The following is a 6,401-nucleotide window of genomic DNA, read 5'->3' as shown; positions in this document are numbered from 1 at the left end:
GGTATTTATAGCCCCAACCACCAAACTAGCCGTTTGGTGAGGCTGTCTGTTCGATGGCGCACCGGACAGTCCGGTGCACACCGGACATGTCCGGTGCCACAGCCACGTCACCAAAGCCGTTGGATTCCGACCGTTGGAGCTTCTGTCTTCTGGGCCCGCCTGGGTGTCCGGTGCACACCGGACATGTACTGTTCAATGTCCGGTGCGCCAGTATGGGCGTGCCTGACTTCTGCGCGCTTCTGGCGCGCATTGAATGCGCCTGCAGGTGTCCGTTGGCGCGAAGTAGCCGTTGCTCCGTGGATGCACCGGACAGTCCGGTGTACACCGGACATGTCCGGTGAATTATAGCGGAGCAGACGTTCCGATTTCCCGAGGCTGACGAGTTTGAGCATCGGACATGTCCGGTGTACACCGGACAGTCCGGTGAATTATAGCGGAGTTGCCTCCGGAAATTCCCGAAGGTGAAGAGTTTGAAGCCGGTCTTCCCTGGTGCACCGGACATGTCCGGTGGTGCACCGGACAGTCCGGTGCACCAGTCCAGGGTGCCTTCGGTTGGCCCTTTGCTCCTTTGTTGAATCCAATATTTGATCTTTTGATTGGCTAAGTGTGAACCTTTTGCACCTGTAAAACTTATACACTAGAGCAAACTAGTTAGTCCAAATATTTGTGTTGGACAATTCAACCACCAAAATAAATTAGAGACTAGGTGTAAGCCTAATTCCCTTTCAATCTCCCCCTTTTTGGTGATTGATGCCAACACAAACCAAAGCAAATATAAATGAACTAATTTGCATAATGTAAGTGCAAAGGTTGCTTGGAATTGAGCCAATATAAATACTTACAAGATATGCATGGATTGTTTCTTTATTTTTAACATATTGGACCACGCTTGCACCACATGTTTTGTTTTTGCAAATTCTTTTTGTAAATCCTTTTCAAAGTCCTTTTGCAACATAGTCAAAGGTAGATGAATAAGATTTTTGCAAAGCATTTTCAAGTTTAAAAATTTCTCCCCTTGTTTCAAATGCTTTTCCTTTGACTAAACAAAACTCCCCCTAAACGAGATCCTCCTCTTAGTGTTCAAGAGGGTTTTGATTTATCATTTTTGAAATACTACTTTCTCCCCCTTTAGAATATAATAAGATACCAATTTGAAATTGACCAATTGAAAATCTCCAAATGTTAAAAATTAGGTGGTGGTGCGGTCCTTTTGCTTTGGGCTCATGTTTTCTCCCCCTTTGGCATGAATCGCCAAAAACGGAATCATTAGAGCCCTACGAGTACTTTCTCCTCCTTTGGTCATAAAATAAATGAGTGAAGATTATACCAAAGTTGGAGAGATGCTCGGAGTGATGGCGAAGGATGAGTAGTAGAGTGGAGTGGAAGCCTTTGTCTTCGCCGAAGACTCCAATTCCCTTTCAATATACCTATGACTTGGTTTGAAATACACTTGAAAACACATTAGTCATAGCATATATAAAAGAGACATGATCAAAGGTATACTTGTGTGCTATGTGTGCAAATTAGCAAAAAAAATTCCTGGAATCAAGAATATTGAGCTCATGCCTAAGTTTGGTAAAAGTTTGTTCATCAAGAGGCTTGGTAAAGATATCGGCTAATTGATCTTTAGTGTTAATGTATGAAATCTCGATATCCCCCTTTTGTTGGTGATCCCTAAGAAAATGATACCGAATGGCTATGTGTTTAGTGCGGCTATGCTCAACGGGATTATCCGCCATGCGGATTGCACTCTCATTATCACATAGAAGAGGAACTTTGGTTAATTTGTAACCATAGTCCCGCAGGGTTTGCCTCATCCAAAGCAATTGCGCGCAACAATGGCCTGCGGCAATGTACTCGGCTTCGGCAGTAGAAAGAGCGACTGAATTTTGTTTCTTTGAAGCCCAAGACACCAAGGATCTTCCCAAGAACTGGCAAGTCCCCGATGTGCTCTTTCTATTAATCTTACACCCCGCCCAATCGGCATCCGAATAACCAATCAAATCAAATGTGCATCCCCGAGGGTACCAAAGCCCAAACTTAGGTGTGTAAGCCAAATATCTCAAGATTCGTTTTACGGCCGTAAGGTGTGATTCCTTAGGGTCGGCTTGGAATCTTGCACACATGCAAACGGAAAGCATAATGTCCGGTCGAGATGCACATAAATAAAGCAATGAACCAATCATCGACCGATATACCTTTTGATCCACGGACTTACCTCCCGTGTCGAGGTCGAGATGCCCATTTGTTCCCATGGGTGTCTTGATGGGCTTGGCATCCTTCATTCCAAACTTGGTTAGAATATCTTGAGTGTATTTTGTTTGGCTAATGAAGGTGCCCTCTTGGAGTTGCTTGACTTGAAATCCTAAGAAGTACTTCAACTCCCCCATCATAGACATCTCGAATTTTTGTGTCGTGATCCTACTAAATTCTTCACAAGTAGATTCGTTAGTAGACCCAAATATAATATCATCAACATAAATTTGGCATACAAACAAATCATTGTCAAGAGTTTTAGTGAATAAAGTAGGATCGGCCTTGCCGACTTTGAAGCCATTTGCAATAAGGAAATCTCTAAGGCATTCATACCATGCTCTTGGGGCTTGCTTGAGCCCATAAAGCGCCTTAGAGAGCCTATAGACATGGTTAGGATACTCACTATCTTCAAAGCCGGGAGGTTGCTCAACATAGACCTCCTCCTTGATTGGTCCATTGAGGAAGGCACTCTTCACGTCCATTTGGTAAAGCTTGAAGCCATGGTAAGTAGCATAGGCTAATAATATGCGAATTGACTCAAGCCTAGCTACGGGTGCATAGGTTTCACCAAAATCCAAACCTTCGACTTGTGAATACCCCTTGGCCACGAGTCGAGCTTTGTTCCTTGTCACCACACCATGCTCGTCTTGCTTGTTGCGGAAGACCCACTTGGTTCCTACAACATTTTGGTTAGGACGTGGAACTAAACGCCATACCTCGTTCCTCGTGAAATTGTTGAGCTCCTCTTGCATCGCCATCATCCAATCCGAATCTTGGAGTGCTTCCTCTACCCTGTGTGGCTCAATAGAGGAAACAAAAGAGTAATGTTCACAAAAATGTGCAACACGAGATCTAGTGGTTACCCCCTTATGAATGTCGCCGAGGATGGTGTCGACGGGGTGATCTCGTTGGATTGCTTGGTGGACTCTTGGGTGTGGCGGCCTTGGTTGTTCATCCTCCTTGTCTTGATCATTTGCATCTCCCCCTTGATCGTTGTCGTCATCTTGAGGAGGCTCATCTCTTTGATCTTCTCCTTCATCAACTTGAGCCTCGTCCTCATTTTGGGTTGGCGGAGATGCTTGCGTGGAGGAGGATGGTTGATCTTGTGCACTTGGAGGCTCTTCGGATTCCTTAGGACACACATCCCCAATGGACATGTTCCTTAGCGCGATGCACGGAGCCTGTTCTTCACCTATCTCATCAAGATCAACTTGCTCTACTTGAGAGCCGTTAGTTTCATCAAACACAACGTCACAAGAAACTTCAACTAGTCCTGAGGACTTGTTGAAGTCTCTATATGCCCTTGTGTTTGAATCATATCCTAGTAAAAAGCCTTCTACAGTTTTAGGAGCAAATTTAGATTTTCTACCTCTTTTAACAAGAATAAAGCATTTGCTACCAAAAACTCTAAAATATGAAATATTGGGCTTTTTACCGGTTAGGAGTTCATAGGATGTCTTCCTGAGGATTCGATGTAGATATAACCGGTTGATGGCGTAGCAAGAGGTGTTGACCGCCTCGGCCCAAAACCGATCCGGTGTCTTGTACTCATCAAGCATGGTTCTTGCCATGTCTAATAGAGTTCGATTCTTCCTCTCCACTACACCATTTTGTTGTGGGGTGTAGGGAGAAGAGAACTCATGCTTGATGCCCTCCTCCTCAAGAAAGCTTTCTATTTGTGAGTTCTTGAACTCCGTCCCGTTGTCGCTTCTAATTTTCTTGATCCTTAAACCGAACTCATTTTGAGCCCGTCTCAAGAATCCCTTTAAGGTCTCTTAGGTATGGGATTTTTCCTGCAAAAAGAACACCCAGGTGAAGCGAGAATAATCATCCACAATAACTAGACAGTACTTACTCCCGCCGATGCTTATGTAAGCGATCGGGCCGAATAAATCCATGTGTAGGAGCTCCAGTGGCCTGTCACTTGTCATGATGTTCTTATGTGGATGATGAGTGCCAACTTGCTTCCCGGCTTGGCATGCGCTACAAATCCTGTCTTTCTCAAAATGAACATTTGTCAGTCCTAAAATGTGCTCTCCCTTTAGAAGCTTATGAAGATTCTTCATTCCAACATGGGCTAGTCGGCGGTGCCAGAGCCAACCCAAGTTAGTCTTAGCAACCAAGCAAGTGTCGAGTTCAGCTCTATCAAAATCTACCAAGTATAGCTGACCCTCTAACACTCCCTTAAATGCTATTGAATCATCACTTCTTCTAAAGACAGTAACACCTACATCAGTAAATAGACAGTTGTAGCCCATTTGACATAATTGGGATACGGAAAGCAAATTGTAATCTAACGAATCTACAAGAAAAACATTGGAAATAGTATGGTCAGGTGATATAGCAATTTTACCCAATCCTTTGACCAAACCTTGATTTCCATCCCCGAATGTGATAGCTCGTTGGGGATCTTGGTTTTTCTCATATGAGGAGAACATCTTCTTCTCCCCTGTCATGTGGTTTGTGCACCCGCTGTCGAGTATCCAACTTGAGCCCCTGGATGCATAAACCTACAAAACAATTTTAGTTCTTGACTTTAGGTACCCAAACGGTTTTGGGTCCTTTGGCATTAGAAACAAGAACTTTGGGTATCCAAACACAAGTCTTGGAGCCCTTGTGTTTGCCCCCAACAAACTTGGCAACTACCTTGCCGGATTTGTTAGTAAGCACATAAGATGCATCAAAAGTTTTAAATGAAATGCTATGATCATTTGATGCAATAGGAGTTTTCCTTTTAGGCAACTTGGCACGGGTTGGTTGCCTAGAGCTAGATGTCTCACCCTTATACATAAAAGCATGATTAGGGCCAGAGTGAGACTTCCTAGAATGAATTTTCCTAATTTTGCTCTCAGGATAACCGGCAGGGTATAAAATGTAACCCTCGTTATCCTGAGGCATGGGAGCCTTGCCCTTAACAAAGTTAGACAAGTTTTTAGGAGGGACATTAAGTTTGACATTGTCTCCCCTTTGGAAGCCAATGCCATCCTTGATGCCAGGGCGTCTCCCATTATAGAGCATACTTCTAGCAAATTTAAACTTTTCATTTTCTAAGTTATGCTCGGCAATTTTAGCATCTAACATTTCTATATGATCATTTTGTTGTTTCATTAAAGCCATGTGATCATGAATAGCATTGATATCAACATCTCTACATCTAGTACAAATAGAAGTGTGCTCAACGGTAGATGTAGAGGGTTTGCAAGATCTTAATTCTACAACCTTAGCATGCAACATATCATTCTTAGTTCTAAGGTCGGAAATAACAGTATTGCAAACATCAAAATCTTTAGCCTTAGCAATCAAATTTTCATTTTCTACTCTAAGGCTAGCAAGAGAATCATTCAATTCCTTAATCTTAGCAAGCAAATCATCATTATCATTTCTAAGAATGGGAATTGAAGCATCACAAACATGAGAATCAACCTTAGCAATTAATCTAGTATTTTCATTTCTAAGGTTGTCTATAGTCTCATGGCAAGCGCTTAGCTCACTAGACAATTTTTCACATTTTTCAACTTGTTGAGTATAAGCATTTTTAACCTTAACATGCTTTTTATTTTCCTTGATTAGGAAGTCCTCTTGGGAGTCCAAGAGATCATCCTTCTCATGGATGGTACTAATTAATTCATTTAATTTTTCTTTTTGTTGCATGTTTAGGTCGGCAAAAAGGGTACGCAAATTATTTTCCTCATCACTAGCATTATCATCACTAGAGGATTCATATTTAGTGGAGGATTTAGATTTAACCTTCTTCCTTTTGTCGTCCTTTGCCATGAGGCACTTGTGGCCGACGTTAGGGAAGAGGAGTCCCTTGGTGACGGCGATGTTGGCGGCGTTCTCGTCGGAGGAGGAGGAGTCGGTGGAGCTCTCGTCCGAGTCCCACTCCCGGCAAACATGGGCATCACCGCCCTTCTTCTTGTAGTACTTCTTCTTTTCTCTCCTTTTTCCCTTCTTGTCGTCGCCCCTGTCACTGTCACTAGATATAGGACATTTTGCAATAAAATGACCGGGCTTACCACATTTGTAGCACACTTTCTTGGAGCGAGGTTTGTAGTCCTTCCCCCTCCGTTGCTTGAGGATTTGGCGAAAGCTTTTGATGATTAAAGCCATTTCCTCATTGTCGAGCTTGGAGGCGTCAATTGGTT

This window comes from Zea mays, chromosome 10, assembly GCF_902167145.1.
Source record: "Zea mays cultivar B73 chromosome 10, Zm-B73-REFERENCE-NAM-5.0, whole genome shotgun sequence".
Classification (NCBI taxonomy): Eukaryota; Viridiplantae; Streptophyta; class Magnoliopsida; order Poales; family Poaceae; genus Zea; species Zea mays.
The sequence above is the reverse complement of the archived record's forward strand: the minus strand, read 5'-3'. Positions refer to the sequence as shown.